The sequence below is a fragment of the Drosophila guanche genome, unplaced genomic scaffold (genome assembly GCF_900245975.1).
Source record: "Drosophila guanche unplaced genomic scaffold, DGUA_6, whole genome shotgun sequence".
Taxonomy (NCBI): domain Eukaryota; kingdom Metazoa; phylum Arthropoda; class Insecta; order Diptera; family Drosophilidae; genus Drosophila; species Drosophila guanche.
In genome coordinates this window covers 2,652,161-2,669,527 of record NW_022995752.1, presented here as the reverse complement: position 1 = coordinate 2,669,527, position 17,367 = coordinate 2,652,161, and the positions used below count along the sequence as shown (strand labels likewise).

The window sequence follows — 17,367 nt, the reverse complement described above, 5'->3', positions numbered from 1 at the left end:
TCCTAGAGCGCTTTTCGAAAAAGATTTCCGATTTCCCATTACTGCTCTGAGAACATAACTATGTCAATCTGTGTGGGGCTCTTCCTCTCTCTCTCTCTCTCTCTCTCTGCTGTCAGGAAAGTGCCAGGACCTTTATTTTTCCCCCAGAAATCACTTCACAGCTGCTCCTAAAGCGATTTTAGGCCGCTTCCAATCACAAACACAGATACAAAACACACACACACAACGATTCATACACGAAGAGGGTAGGGGAAAACCAACAACAATCAGTGAGTGAGAACGTGGCGTTAGTTTCGCACCAAATTGCAGATATCCCATCCCATTCTCCGTTACTGCCCTCGTACCACCACCTTCAGCGGGAAAGTCTGTGAAAAATTGCCCAAACGGTTTCGCTTTAAGGAGGAAAACCAAGTCACAGACCCACAGGGCCTTGAATCGTAAAACTACAAATGAAAATAGATAAAAAGTATCTTTCGCCGGAGTATCCTCAACAGCAACTTCATTTTGTAAATCAATTGAATTTTCAATTGTGTGTGCGGCTAAAGCCAAAAACCAAACCAAATCCAAGGGAACCCCAAACAAGAAAGAGAAAAAAGGCAAAAAGGTAACCATAAAAGAGGAAATAAAGGAAACGACACTATTACAGAGGGGTGTGCTATACCCAAGAAAGGGGTTAGAGTCCTGCTTAAAGGATATTTCCCTTGAAACAGTTACAAGGGGCTGTTGGCCTTTGATTAGCTGTTGAAAATCAAATGAAAATTGATAAAAATTATGGACTAAATCTGTGTCAAAGAGTTGGGTAAAGAATTACATTGTAACAAAAGGGAGATGAATGCATAAAATAACCCAAAAATATACAATCCTTGAAGGAAATATAAATAGAAAATAGAATACACTTCCTATTTCAACTGGCAAGGGAAGGAAACCTAATCCAAAATGTTATACTCTAATAGAAAACCTGCCTCAACAGTATGACAGGTTTTTCCCGAACAAAATAAATTTAAATTGATAACTTCCCTACACAACCTACACAGCCTACCCAGGAAAGAGAATGTAGTGTTAAACTGTAATGGAGAGGTGTTTAAAACATAAACAAATTAATGGAACAACTTTTTTGTTCTGAGAAACTTATCTCTACCAAACCGTATCGTAATGGGATGCTTCTCAGAGCGTTTTTCCTTTCATTGATAACCTCTTACAAAACCTATTAAAAATCATAAGAAAAACCCAAGTATGTCAACGTTTTTCCGATTTTTCAGGTCAAACACAAACACACACACACACACACAAAGGTACTGTGCTGCAGCTTAATCTTTGTAATTTTGTTTCCAAAAGATTTACCATTATATATGGAATCCATCTATATGTATATATCGGACACAGTTTCAGTTACAGTTGATTTGCTTTTCAGCAGCTGAAGGGGGCGAAATATTAGCCTAGGTTTCACCGTTGAACCATTAACCGACTGGCGGCACAACACACACGCATATGTAGAAGGAGCATTATGGGGTTAAGTGGCATGAAAGAGGGGGGTTGGAGGCCGGACGCCGTTGAACCGAGGCAAGTCGAAGACTATGACGATTTCTGCGGAAGGCTTTACTTTTGGACACGGGGATAATAGATGGTCAGAAAACACTTTTTGCCGGTTCGGGCATTTCCTTTTTATCTTAAATTTTGTATACAATTTTCATTCCTTCACTTTTGTTATAAAATTTTATTAGATTTTTCTTCGATTTTTATATTTTTTGTTGTTGTGGCGGTTGCGTATTTGTTGTTGTTGAATTATCGCACACGAATAGGATGGTTAGGATACGCGCGCTCTCTGTTTCCTTACACCGCTCGTTACATCCTGCCAAATCCCGAAATTGTACTAAATACCGTAGAAAACTTTTACGATTGGCCAAGGCTCCACATAGCATAGCCCCCGTGCTCGTGCTCGTCGTTTCCGCGAGTTCAGTGTGTGCGTCTGTGTGTCGTGCTTTTCCCGAACCCGAACGTAGGAGACACTCGACACGCTCGTGTGTGTGGTGAATTTTCATCCGAGCAGCGAAAGAGCGAAAATCATCGGGAAAGCTAACGACAGCCGAAGCTGCAGCGAAGAGCGTTGGCAACGAGTGATGAGAGAGTTTGTGAAACTCAAAAGGAGTCACTCGGGGGGGAGTTTTGACAAGAGAGAAATAGTATCACTCGGACGAGAAGTAAGCTCAGAAAAGACTAAGAGTATGTAGCACATTTGGAGTGCGTTATTGAGACTCGACTTTTGCTGTGAGAGAACATACTCCCGAGTGCATAATGCAAGCTGCAGCTCAAGAGAAATGCAGCTCAAATGTTAATTTGTTTTGCCAACATGAGACCAAATGACTATTAAATATTTGAATATATTTTAATTTATTCAGCGGTATTTAGACTTATTTTTCGAATAACTCAATGTTAACAGAGAAAAAACAGGTACAATAATCTGCATCACGTTCTCTTCACTTAAACTTACTTGAGTATTAAGAATCAGTCAGTATATGCAACCTGCAAAACATACCTGCAAGTAAAGTGCTCCAGTCTTAGAGTGGAAGCACTCAGCTCTAAAATCCAAGCAGCTTCAACAGGATGCACACTCAAAGAGAATATCAGGGTAAAAGTACTCAACAAGGTCTCCTGAAGGCAGCTCCAACGCAGCATCACTCAAAAAGAGCGATTAAAGTTGACCATCGGCCGTTAAAAGAGTATAAAAGAAGGCGCACTCAAAGAGAACTACCAAAAGCCACCTAAAGGGAAATTATCTCAAAATCCATTCACTCAGAAAATAGCTGCTCCTCGGCCTGAAGCCTGAAAGAGAATCAAGAACGTAGGAGGATTTCTACTCAAAGAAAATTACACTTTAACGTAATAGCAAACACGCGTTGCAAAGCGTAAACCCACTCAAACTCTCAAGAGTCATCGCAGTAGCAATCCAAAAGATGACGCGACTAAAAAGAGCCACCAGAGTAGAAACTGCCCACGCCGAAGTCTGAGCTTTTACCGAAACGAAGACCTCGGCTGTCCGTTCGGCTACGTTCGTTCATTCGGCTGCGCCACGACTTTTGTGCTCGTGTGAAGGTGAGAATTGGTTACCCGAAAGTCCCAGCGCCTGGCCATGGACTTTCTGCCGAGCGATGCCTTGGCCCGTCGTCAGTCGCGATTGTAGCGGCGTACCGTTATCTGAAAGCGGCTGAAGGTAAGCCAATGAGCCACGGAAACACCCACAAAAAGGATGAGCAGGAGCGCGAGAACTATGGCCAGCAGCAGATTGTGCTAATTTCTGGGTGGAGCAGAGTTTTTGGCGCGCAGCTTATAATCCGAATGTCGTCTAAGTGAATGTGAAATGTGACAGGCCACAGTGACAGTTGACAAAAGCCAAGCGGCAAAAACGAGGAAAACCAAACGATGAAAACGAGGAAAACCAAAAGGAGGAAAAAACACAGACAGTTGGGAAAAGAGCAGATGGAAACAAGTTGCTGTTGATGCTGTTCTTGGTCTTGGTTCCAACTACGATTTTGTGCTGTGCTGTGTGGGTGCCCCCAGGAGAGATTTAACATAATAAAAACGAACGTGTGCGGCATTTTTGTGCTGCTTTAACAGTATCTCGCCAACAGTGTATCTCCATCTGTGTGCTAATAACACACAGACACACACACACCGAGAGACAAACAAACAATATGTGTGCAAATGTGTGCGTGAAGCAGTTGGGAAAAGTGTCGTAAATCGTTTAGACAGCGAAACGTGGGACCATCCAAAAACAAAAAACAAAACGGGAAAGAAAGGAAAATGGCAGAGGAAACAATATGTAAACGACACAGTCGCCGTGGGAAAAACTCATCCAAAAACAAGAACCAGAAGAGAAAAACAAGAAGAAAGGAGAAACCCCATTGCAGTTGTTGCTCATGTGAGTATTCCATTCCCTTCCCAAATATTCCATGGATATTCCTTTTGCTCTTCGGCGCCACATTTTTATTTATTTTTATGCGGCTTTAATGTGAAAATTGCGTGGGAGGTGTTCGGGAGTGGCTGTAGGCGTAGCATAATAAATTTTTATATGCGATTTCTTTTGTGTGTGTGTGCGAGAGCGTGTACAGTGTCTGCTAATAATGTAAACCCCCTCAACCAAAAACCAGTAGAGTTCATAAAATTGCCTTACAGCATCTTAAATGAAATTAGAAGGAGGAGCAGGAGAGCTTAAAATAAAGTGCCCAAACAAGTGATATAACATATTAATTCAATTGCATTAATTGTTTTAAATTAGAGCAGTGTACGTGTGATAATACAAACTTTATAAATAGTTTGTAAGGCGAACATTCGACTGTGTCCTTTAATCAGCAGGCTACTTCCGCGCAATATGTTCAAGCAAAAGCTAGATAAACGTCGAAATATATTTATTTCGAGTGCTTTAATACGGAAGTATTTTCAAAGCAAATACGGAAATTTGGTATAGAATAATGGAATAATACGAAGTATAACAATCAATAATAAATCTTTTCAATAAATCAAAACCAGAACCTCTTTGTTGAAGACATTTCATGTATTACATTAATTAACACAAAGGGTTTTCTTACTTCCACAAATATTTTTCACATTTAAGCAAAAGAAAAAAAACTCATCTACAAATGCATATTATAAATATTTATAATCATATCCCATTCAGACCGCAGCTATACATTTTTATGCAGGATAAAAACCAACAGCAAACTGAAATGCAGAAAAAACTGAAAACTAAAATTCAGGCAAATAAAATCTACATATTATCAAAAACCATTTTAGCAGGAATTTTGTAGAGGCAAAAAAATGCAGAAACAGAGACGGCAAAAAGTACAATTCCAATTGTATTTTAGCTCAAAAAAAGTTTTTGCCAAATGCAAATGGAAATGCAACGAAAAAAGAGGGAGAAAGAATTATTCCGATATCAATTGCAAACAAAATGATAAAATTAGGCAAATGGAAGAGCAAACAGCATTAGCTTTGACATCGATTTCACCACAGAAATGGTACAGAAAAAAACAAATTGAGAATTGTAATGCAATACTCATGTTTCAAATCGAATTTAAAATTAATTTTTCTGTTCAATTAATTACAATATTCACGGCAAATACTCAGTTGAAAATCAAGGGAATAGATGTGGGATGGTTTTGTGTTGAAATTCAGTTCAATATCAGTTCAATAATGTTTGGTGCGATATTTTAATCTAAAACATATTTTCTTTTGCTCTTTTTTTAGATGTGACATTCTGGACGATATAGTTGTTGTAGAAAACGAAATTGCGCAGACTGGTTGAAGGATGGTATTTCTTGTGACATTTTGTATGATGCTGTGTGCTATTTTTTCATGAATAGGTGAGTAAATTTTGTTTTGTGTCTGTGGGAAATATTTAATAAACCTATAAGTGTACATGTCACGGAGTCTAGACTAACAAAATAAGTATGTGATCATGGCACATCTTAATGAGAGACTCCTAGTACCGAGAAATAACATGGAAATATCTTATAAAATTAAAAAAAAAAGATTCTAGAAGAATTACCATAGAAATGCTAGAAATGCTAAAAGTTCTCGTTCAACTGTATTCTATAGACTCGTATTTTTCGAGATACAAATAAAATGATTTCCCAGTTTTTCTTTGAGTATTTTTATATTTAACATATAAAGTACGCCAAAATAAGCCAGTTTTTTCTGCAACAAATTTTCTCTCATTAAAATACGGCCCAATAAAACCCGACAGCAAAAAACATCTTAACTCTTAACTTCTTTCAATAATCTGTTGCAATAGTGCGAGAATAAAAACAAAGTTTGTTCCTTCTCGCCTCTCCATTCCCCCACAACTACTAGTATGAGCAGCAGATCCCTGTTAATCCTTCTCCTGACAACAAAACACTTAAATCTCTACTCTACCAAACTTAAGCTTCAACAATCTGTCACAAAGAGGTCCCTCTCAACCTCACTCTATCACCCCCAACGCCCTATCATCTCGCACGCGTGTATGTGTGCCGGATAAATCGTAAAAAATACGAAAGGGATACAATACAAAATGAGAAAGAGAACAACACTGAAATTTTGTGCGTAGTCAACGCAACAAGCAAATGCACTCAAAATGGAATCTATAAAAAGTTCCAACAACAAAACGTGTCCCACTGATAAAACATTTGCCAAACATTGCAACTTTCCTTTCACATTTTTTTATGATCTAAGAGTAAAAATACAGGGGTGAAAAAGGTATTCATAAAATCCAGGAATAAGTGATAGTTGCAGAGAGCTATGCTTGAATGCTCTTAAAAGTGTATTTTTATGTTGAAAAATTATGATTTTTTGTTTATATTTCATTAATTTACATCGTTTAACAAAATGTTCACTAACTTTGGAAAAATTATGAAGTTTGATTGAATTATCATTCAAAATGAGTAAGTTGTCCGATAAATACTTATGCTAGAATCGTTTCAGATTCGGATCAGATTACTATTAATATTAATATTACGATTAATATTACTGAAAAAAATAACACAAAAATACCGGATAAAATATTAAGAAAAATAGAACAAATTTCTTCAAGATAGTAGAATAATTACCAGAAACATAGATGAAAATTTCCATAAAAAGTCTACAAAACGTAGCAGAAAATACAAAAAAACTACCAGAAATAAATACTGCCAAAAACACAGAAACGAAAACTAGAAGAATTTTCCAAAAAATCCCTGTAAAGTCATATGAACCCCTTTCACGATCAGGGTATAACAAGAGGACTCTATGGACACTGTAGGACAGCAACATCAGCAGCAGCAGGGACATCAACGGCATCAGTAGAAGGGACGAGAGAGAGAGAGAGAGAGTCCTTGCACAAACATGCAGGGACATGCTGGAGGAGCAGGCACGTAGCCTGTTTGCTATTTGGTGTTGCATACTTTTACGCGTCTCTTTTGTATTAATTTGCAAAGGTAACCCGCATTCAGTAGAAAAAGAGACAGCAGAGACACCAGACACCAGCGTGAGAAAGGACTTCCACACTCCCCACAGTGCTTCTCATTATGCATGCTTGTCCGCACGTATACCCGTACGTCCTGCTACGTCCTGCTGCTGTTGTTGCTGGTGCTGTTGCTCCTTCATCCTGGGGCAACTCTTTTGAGATGCCCCACGCACAAAATCCCTCTCCCACATCGAATGGGGATACAGGAGAGTTTTCTGTTCAGTTTTCTGTGTGCTAACTTTTACCAATTTCATTTTCAATTGACTGTCGACCAGAGCACGCAGCCGGGCCTGGCTAACCACCAGCAATTGAGCGTATGAAATGCCAGAAAGGACCAGAAGCATCCTGCATCCTGGGCCCCTTACAAAAAAACTTTCAACACACATACAGAGAGATCAAGAGAGATACAAAAGCAGGCTGGCAGCAAAGTTTCTTTCTGGAGAGGGAGAATCCTTTTCTTTCATTTCAATTTCGTTAGCAGTTTTTCTTGTACGAGTATTATGCTACTTATTTTATTTCAAGCGTAAAGGACGTGTCTTGCATATGTGTTTGTGTGTGTGTGTGTTCTCAATCTATGGGTATCCCCTCCTCACCATATTACATATCCTTTTTCCTTAAGAAAGTTTTCCTGCGATATTACGCCACGCACAATTCATTTGCAAATAGAGGAACAGTTTAATTTGTTGCCTTTGTGTGTGCTGTGGGATTGTATGACAAGGACATGCCTGCTGTCCGGTTCATAGTTATATGAAAAGGACCCGCATTCGATTCAACAGAGAGACACACACACACAAAGGCAGACACTCATACGCTGGGAAATGAATTCCGAAAAAGGCTTCTTCTTTATGGGGAAATATTGCATTAAACAAGAGGCTGGGGCCTGGGCCAGTTCGATTTTAAGGGATTTCCCACGCCACGCCCTTGTGACCCAAAAGGGCAGTAATTAAGCTTCAATTTCATTCCCCATTCTCGCAGAGACAGATAGATCCCCTTTTTAGAAGTGACGACTGCAGGATCTTCCCTTCTGAGTGAAAGACAAATATCTGTAGAGCACTGTTTGCATCGCATTCCATGTAATTTTCCACATAGTTTTGCCCCAAACGAATGTCTAGACACTTGGAAAGCTTTCTCAATCTTGCATTGGCACGTAGATTGATAATCGAGTAAAGAGGGACAACAAACACACAGGAAAGAAGAAAAAATACAGACACACACACAAAAAGGGACGCCATGTGAAGTGTTCCTTATAGAAGTTGTTGACCGGATTTGACAGGCAGGCACAAACTGACAAATGAACAGGGAAGATGGAAGGATGGGCAGGGCATGCTTGTATGCTGAGAAAATTGTAATGTTGACCGTCGATAGCAGAGAGATAGAGAGACGAAACCCACATGTTACGGTTTTGAGCCACAAATTATGGCTGTTCAAATTACTGAAATGGGTCGCTGCTGTCTTCCATTCAAGAGATTTTAAATTTGTCAAACAGACAAATTCCAACTTGAGTAGACTTCCAATTTGAAGTCAGTGCAGAGAGCAAACCATTTCCATATTCGAAATTTTACTCAATTAAATCATGATTGAAATACTTCTCGTATGGTAAAATTTTTATAAATTTTAAAAAACTCCGATCCGAAAAGATGAAGTGCTAGTTTGTTTAGTATGGGGGGGAAAGGGGACCACAGCGGCGAAATGGAGATCGGCCGCTGCACTTGAAAAGGAATTTGTTGTTGTTCTGCTTCGGAGAGATGATTGTCCGTGAAGTGTAGAGTAAAGTCCGTTGGTTTGTTTTTGAATAATCGTTTGTTGGTTCGAGATGTCCGAACAGTTGGTTTGTTGTGCGACCTGGGGGCCTGGGAAGAACCCAGCCCTGAAAGGACTGGCTAGCCGGCCTTGCCCCAACACCAATACAGGTTCGTAACAATAACGGCATAGATTGTTAACACAATAAGGATAAGATGGCAGCTGTAATCAAATAATTCATCTGAAATTGAGTTTTTATACGAATTTCATAGTCTATCTAGATAAACCCCTTAGCGCGTTTTTTGTGACAATTTCCGCACATATTTTAAGTTATATTCATTGAAATACATAAATCATTATGTTGTATGCAAACTGTAGTTATTGTCCATTATAATTTAGGGTTCCGTTTCTGTTGTAGAACATTTTTAAGAATACAATTTTAAAAAAATGTGAATGTGCACATTTAAGGCATTGTTTTTTATACATAGGCTATAAACATTTATGAGCATTTATTTCACTTAAATTCAGTCTAAATCGCCTAATAGCTTTTCTGGCATTTGATTGGATAGACTTTTAAACGAGGAGTCATACAAAATAAATTGTTAGGTTATAATAATAAATATTATTATTGTGGTACGAGAGCTCCATACTCTTCGACGAATTAAGGTTAAAATTTAGTTAGATTACTGCATATCTCTGATTTTTAATTGTTGTTTTTCAAGAGTTCTTTGAATATTCAATCAAGTATAAACTTTAATTAGAACTTTTACTCACGTTTTGAAACATCTCCATAATGGGGCTTCTTATGCGCTTCTCTCTTGCTTGCACAACAGTTTATGGTTTAATGACATCGGCTATAAAGAATAAATAAAAGATATATGTGTTATTTAAGTATATAAATATTTTGGTGTTATAAATATATAAAATTTATAAATATTCTTTATGCTTTATCTTTACAGTTCTCCACCCCTCCACAAAACGATGAAACGATGATACGACCAATGATGTGTGGCCTATCAAAAAATTGTGATGATATAAAATACTGCCATAAATAAACCATTTTTTGTAAAAAGAAAAAAATAAAATAAAATTTATGTATAGTCTATAAAAAACATCGAAGTCGTGTGTTTTTTAATAGGAAATGTGGGCAGGGAGCGGGAGCGGGACCTGGACCAAGGTATACACCATTTAGGATGCAGAAAATGATTGTTATTATATGCCTCTTATTATTATGATTATTATTGTTATCAAAGCCCACAATATCGCGAGCCAAAAAGTCAAAGCCGACCAAAGCAAAAGCTTAAGGAACGTGCCCCGCATAAGGAGCTTCCTGATGCCTTCTCCCATGCTGGGATCTCCAACAATTTATGTATTGTTTGTTTATTTGCTTATGCAGTGCTTTGGCTCCCTTCTCCGCTTTCCTTCAAAAATTTCTTTCACCTTTCCGCATCCACATGTGGGGCCATCACACCACACCACACAGGACTTTATTTTCTTTAGCTTTTTGGAGCAGTTGCTCATGCAAATTTATACACCTTCACCGACTGCCATCATAAATATCTACACCCCGAAAATATATCTCGTTTCAGCGCCGCTGTCGTCTGTTTCTCTGCCTTGTCGCCTTGTCACGTGTCGGCATCATTACCGCACGTACCAGAATTATTTATACAAGAAAGTATATATCGTTTATAAGGCCAGGCAAGTCTAGTGCCAAGAAGAGAGAAAAGAAAAAGGAATAAACTGTCGGGGAAGAACACTCGAATTTTGGTTATTCTTGAGCGATGTTTGGAGGCAGAAAAAACTTTGTCTGTTTTTCCCCTAGCAATTCTTTGCCACCTTCTAAAACTGCAAAGACTTTGCACCTCTATAAATGGAAACCCAAAAATGTCCCCTTTTTAATACACTTGAATGCCCGAAAATTCTTCACAGTGTATAAAGTGCCTCGAGAGATAGCAGAGAGTAATGGAGGATGGACAAAAATTTAAATCACCCGAAAATGTGTGGCATGAGCGGTGCTAATTGTTCAATATTTGTGGGGCAAAAGGCAGCTGCCATGGCCCTTGGGCACATGTGTGTGGGTGGGAATTTACGACACATATGGACCGGCCCGGTTTGCCTTAAACCAGGCAACAAAACATGCCAAGCATGTAGTTCCGCCCTCCGACTGAGCAGAGAGGCTCAACCCAGGGACCCAACACTATGGATATCTCACTCACTCTAGGCCCCCATCCAAGCGTCACAGTTAATTTGTTGACAGCTCTGTTTCTGCAGAGAGAAAGAGATAGAATGAGAGAGATAGAGAGAGAGAGAGAGAGAGAGAGAGAGAGAAAGGTAGGGGCTGGCAGTTTCAGAGGCCTCATGATATGGCTACAGGACAAATGTCCAGCTGTAGGTCCATGGGGACTACAAGACGGGCATTCGTGTAAAGTGTGCAAATGACCAAAGAGAAAAGCCTGAGAAATATTCCAGCACACAAAATTGTAATTAGTTGGAACAGAGGAGGCAGAAGGCGATGCCAAAGGATATTCGACAGACAGTTGGACAAGCGAAATGTTTGCTTGAAAGGGGAAGCAGTGTCCTTTAGTTTGATTGCATATTTGAAAGTTCGATAATGAATGATATTTGTATTGGTTTATAAAGCTTTTTAAATGGAGAAGAGTTCCAAGTTTATTCGGTAAAAAAAACTAAAGTAAATTCCCTGAAAACTTAACAATTCTCTTCTAAATTACTAAACTCTTTATGTTCCTTTTCTTCCACACAAAAACTGGAAACGTATTCTTTAAAAAACATAATCAAAATGAAACCTTATATGATCTACGGGACCACCTAACAAGCACCTCATTATAAGCACACTAAACAAATCCACCTAGAAAACGCACCCACAATTCTGGTCTTTTATCTTTTTCTAAAGTCCTTTTGTTGTCCTGTCAACTGTTCTGAACGTTAATGTGTGTGGGGCACCCCCTGCAACGGCTGACAATCAAAAGAAAAGCCACATAGTACTATAATAACTTACACAAAAAAAGAACACATTTATGGAGAAAAATAAAAGAAGTTTTCAATATTTCTCTGATTTGATTATGGGGAAACCCTAGGAGTGGGTATGATATTATTTTTCCAATTCTTATAAATACATTTTCGAGTGCAATCCTCAATTGGTGTCCTCCTCCAACGATTTTCCTTTTTTTCATTCCTTTCTTCTGCACTCTCTCTCTGTCTCTGTGTGTGATGTCAAATTTCAACCATCAATGTCGTCATCCCTCAACTAATTGGGTTTTCGTTTTCGGGATCTTTCGTCAACAGTGGAAATATATAGATGTATGTGTATATAATATTCGGCGTATATTTGAGGAGGGGTCGTGACACAAGGAAGTGGAAAATGGAATGCCAGAGCAGGTGGAGAAAAAGATTAAATTTCCTCGTTACGACAGGAAAATTCGGGAAAAAAAAGTGAAAATAAATATTGAATTATTGATATACAATATCCTTAAAAATGGATAGAGAGAGCCAGCCCTGTGACATTCCTTTTAGAGGGTGCGTTATTTCATAAATTTATAACAAAAATATGTAAGTACATATCAAAGGGTTCTTCTGCTTGTGTTTGCCTCACTCTCATTTTAAGTGCAGCTGACAAAAGGCGTTGATGTATTAAAAGCAGGAATCTCTTGACTTTGAAATGCGTGGAATGCCGAATATTTTGTCCAAATGTTCACTTGAATTGCCCTTTTTGGTGGGCGCTGTTCAAGGGACGTTCTGGACATTTTTTGTGAGATTTCAATTGAGTTTGATCGTCACAAATGTGTGTGATTATGCAGAAGAGCTTCTAGCATCATATGTTCTCTTTAAATACTGAATTTCAGCAAAGATTACGTTTTCTGGAACACACTTCTCACTGGGACAGACGTTAATTCTGGCGCCTTGGTTCCTCCGGCCTTATTGTCAACGCAAATATTTGTTTATTTATTTGTTGACGTAAGACGTAAGGTAACCCACCCATACCAGCCCTCCACGTAACATCATCCAACTCCCCCTCATGATAGACCCACAGCGAGAGAGAAAAACGAAAGCAGGGGGAGACACGGAGGCTCAGCATGAGGGCTCTACCGAGTTTCTTTTTATGAGGAGTGCGCTTTCTACTGCCTGCCATCCATTTCTTTTCTCGTTGGGCTGCTCCAACATATTTTGCATGTTTGCATACAAAATATCATATTTGCTGAGATTGTTTCATTAAAAAAAAACCAAGAAAAATAAACCAGGTGTCGGCGCTGTGTGAAACATATTTCATCTGCTCTGCCTGCCTAGTTCTAGTTCGCAGTCCGTAATACGTGTTTAGCTTTAGCACCTCCCATCTCCGCAAGATACTCGTCCTACCTGCCACATGCGTGAACCATAAAATGGTTATATTACCAAAAATAGCAAGCAGTAAGTGCTGCTATACCTGGGGAAATTGGTTTTCCCACGCACCAGAAAAAAAATGTATAGATGATATTTGTAGTCGAAACTGTTTCCTCCTTATTTGTGTATGCTGAACAGGTGGACTTCGCTGGTAAGCTCGTAAAAGTTTACCCCTGAAATCCTGTTGCGGCTCAATGCATTGGAAAGGCATAAAGCCTACAAGTTTTGGCAAGCGTTTTGGCCATAAAAAGTGACAGGAAATATTGGAATCCCATGCTTAAATGGTGTTAGACTTTTGCATAAAATTATTTGTTATAAAAAGTAAGACTAGATATTTTTGTTGGTATTTTAAGTTTACTAAATAATATTTTCTTTCTTTTCAAATTACTAATTGACACGTCCGACGCCTGTTTATAAATATGTTAAATGTATCTCTACTTCCGCATTTCGCATCTTGCTTTCACTTGAGATGTCAACAGCCAGTCACCTGGCCTGGCCACCTTTGAAGAGGACCAGGCACCACATACATAGGCACAACCCCAAAAGTTACTCAATTTTTTCGTTGACAGTAAGGCACATAAAAATACAAATAGATGACACCAAGAGACAAGAGCCGAGACACCCAGAACACAAAGAACAACAGAGACAAGAAGGGCAAACCCAAAAGAAGTTCTTATAAATGAGAGGAAGAAAGAAATAACCTTATGTTTGAGGGTTTGAGGCATTCATACAGAACCTTATCCTTGGGACAACGATTTGTCCGGCTGTACCTTTCCTTTCCTTTCTAAGGGGGTTCTGGGGGCTGTTTCCTTTATCGAAGATTAAGTGCGATGACATCGTTATACCCCGTAGTCATAGTCATAGTCATGGCCATAGTCCCTATGTTCGTTAGTTATATTGTGCTGAAATGTGCTTACAGCACATTAATTTCTTGCACCTGACATTAAGATAATTGTTGCCTTTTGTTTGGAAAAGACGACGACTACACGACGACACGGCTCTGGCCATGGGTAGATAATCAACTCGCAATTTGCCAATGTGTTTCGGTAGCGCCTCCTGTTTGATAACATCCTTCGCATAGTGTAATGCGTTTGGTAGGCCCTGTTAACAGCTTGACTTTGTGTGAATATATGACAGGGAAATCGTATCTCTAAGAGGATTAAATTATCGTGGAAACAATTAGGAACTATAGCAACTGTGGGACAAATATTAAGCTATTCAATTAATTTCTTCGGTCTTTTCAGTTGGAAATCCTTATTTTAGGTCCGTATACTAATAACATTTCTCATTTTTGTAATCAAAAGCATCCGAAAATGTCAAATTTTTTGTACGGTTTAATCAAAAAATCATCATCAAGGCTGATGACATTGTAAATTTAATCAAACAAAAATCAACTTTTAATGGGGATTTGCTCTCACTCTTTGAACTTTGAAGTCCACACGCATCACACACACACATCCGCAAAGTGAACGGCAATTGCGTGTAATTTAATAACAAAATAATAGGAAGCAATGACTAAAAAACCAAAACAAGGGCTGGGTGGGGCTCCTTGCGGAAATGGGAAGAAACAATGCCCAAAGAGGAGGGTGGCGACCATCAGTGTGTGTGAGAGTGTATATGTACAAGTGTGCTAGCAGAATGTATGGGTGTATGGGAGTGTGTTTAGTGGGGGTGTGTGGTTTCTGATATCATAAAATGTAATCATAAATTATGATGTCTACTTTTGAGCACTTCTTGGCTTTTGTTTTTTGTCATCTGCCGACCGCAATTGAGTCGTCAGTCGAGTGGCGATTTTATTCAAGGATACTCTTTATGCCTAAGAGGGTATTACTATCTGAGGGAGATGTTTGTCAACAAAGGGAGCTCAAAAAATGCGGGGTTCGAACACTTCTTCGCATATCAGCTAATGGATATGATTGATTTTCGGGTTCTGTAAGTTTTAAGGACTAAGAAATCTACCATTATCTCTTCTTGTATACCCTTTATAGTTGAAATATATCAAAATCAGAACACTACTGCAAATAGCTTCTCCAGAATTGATAGCCCTAACAGAGCGGGATTCAATTCCGGAAAAATTATTGAGCTGAAGCTTTAGCCGTCAAATAATTACATTTCTTACTTCTTTTTTTATTTTTCATTAGAAATATTTTCTAATTATATTCCCCTTTTCAAGAAAAAGCCGTCTTTAGGGTATCTCCACTTCTTGGGACCCAAATGTTAGCCTATTTTCTTGTTTTCATCTGCTGTTTTTTTTTCATTGGCAAAATGACTAAAAGCCGCCAAAACGCGATTCCTTCGCTGGGGGTTCTTGCGCTTAGTAATTGCTTATGAAATATGCATAGACCGCTGCCCCCACTCTCTAGCGCTCTCTCTCACACTCTCGCTCTGACAGTACGCACCCTTTTAAGCTCCGGATATCTTTGGGGTTGTGATATTTTTTCAAGGGTGAAGATATGCCTCCTGTTGATGATGATGGGGTGAAGGAAGAGCTGCCTGCCTGCCTGCCTGCCTGCGTGCCTTCCCGATGATGGGTGCCGAAGAGAGCCAGCTTGCCAGCCTAGCATGACATTGCCACTTAGCGGCTACATTAATGGCAGTGCCAAATGAGACTCTATCTCTTCCACTCACAATTTCGCTGGCTCTTTTTGGCTCTGCTCGGGAGAAACTGAGCGTGTAACGGTAAATAAACTAATACCAAAAACATTTTTTCCTCTTTTCGGGAGTAGACATAAAAATGTAGCATACTTTTCTGCGTCCCTTCACTCTCACTTCTTCGTCCTTCGTCCTAACTTCGACAACTGCCGCTTTCCTTTTGCCTTCTTGTGACTGAAATCATGAATATTTAATCATGACATGTACAAAGTATGGCAGATATATGTACAACAGTCGTACGAGGAATACTACGAGCAAAAGTTTCCCCCCACACAAATGACAAGAAAAATTACAAATGTAACATGAAGAAAGTTGTTCTTGGTTTTATTTTGGGGGGCTTAATTTCTACCTTAACCTTGCGTTTCTCTGCTCTGTGCTACATGAGTTAAATTGAGTGAATGATGGGGGGAAACGTCAGGAGAGAGCTCTGCAGAGGGTTTGAGGTAAAACTGTCGAAGTGTTTATAGCTGAGAATTACTACTTTTTCCCGAAAAGAAGCTATAAATTGTACAATTTTAGGAGCTGGCAATAATGATGACTGAATACGTGAAGAATTTTTTGGAAAATAATTTCGGGGTATTGCAATTCATCCTAACAATTTTAGAATTTTTAACAAGTTACAGATATTTTAAAGTACAAAATTTACCAGCCAAAACGTTTTTCTAGCTAATAATCAATTAAACAATGAATAAATAAATATTTCTAAATATTATCCGTCTTTTTTACAGACATTTCCTGCTACAAATAAGTCAAAGAACATCTCAGTCCACTAATATTTCTCTACCAACTGCTTTACTCACGAATTCAGGTTAAACTTTAAACTCAAAAGTTTATGCACTTTTTCACACAATAATACAAAAAAGATTGCGACTAAAATGCTGTCCATTCAAAAGAGAAAACTTACTTCCCAAAAGCAAATGTCTGCAACCAAAATGACATGACCTCCCAAGGTACAAGTCCAAGCTGTTCACCAAAAAAGCTTTCAATGTAGTTAGTTTTTGGCAAAAGAAAAATATGACTAAGAAAAACAAAGAAAAGCTACGAGAGAAATAAATGATTTAGGTACGACTATTTGCTGTGCTTAAATTCAATCAAAATATCTTGGATTTTGTTTAATTGATTCAAAATGCAATATTTCCTTTAGTTGATTGAATTTTCTTCACATGAATTGTTCTCCTAAAAGTAATTTTCTTATTTTTTTCATAATTTCCTAATCGAGTTTTGCCCAATTGCTTTGTATTTTCTTTACTGGTCATCATAATTATCCCACACTCTTAAATTATCTACACCCACACACAGCTACAATACTCGCATACTTATCGGACAGGCTTCATCTAACTGTCCGTCAAGTCCCCAGACAGTCTATTACGTTCAGAGCGATACAATCGACTAACTAACTAATCCCAGCAATTATTATTTGAGGCCCATCAGCAATCATAACTTTGTAAATGAGAGAAATTCGTGCCACAGCCCGACAGCATTTGGAGTCCTGGAATTTTCCAGTTCCAAATTTTAGGTAGGGACTCTCTATCCATCTATAATTCCTGCTCTATTCTATTCTGAATTCTCCTCTATCCCTACTCGCTTAATTGTTTCTCTAACGT

General features: G+C 38.6%; 1 protein-coding gene and 1 long non-coding RNA gene across 8 annotated transcripts in view; one reads left to right on the top strand and one right to left on the bottom strand.

The window, feature by feature from the left end:
- Positions 1-17,367, bottom strand: part of LOC117587942 (tyrosine-protein phosphatase Lar) — a 141,534-nt gene that overhangs the window by 113,264 nt on the left and 10,903 nt on the right. For all 7 annotated transcript variants that reach the window (XM_034278937.1, XM_034278941.1, XM_034278936.1 and 4 more), the window contains exon 2: positions 9,491-9,570. The gene's annotated coding sequence lies outside the window, so the exon portion shown is untranslated. The remainder of the gene's footprint in view (positions 1-9,490; positions 9,571-17,367) is intronic.
- LOC117587949 lies at positions 3,152-9,801 on the top strand. Its single transcript, XR_004574087.1, has 3 exons — positions 3,152-3,916; positions 5,242-5,357; positions 9,676-9,801. It is a non-coding gene; the product is annotated as an uncharacterized LOC117587949 (long non-coding RNA).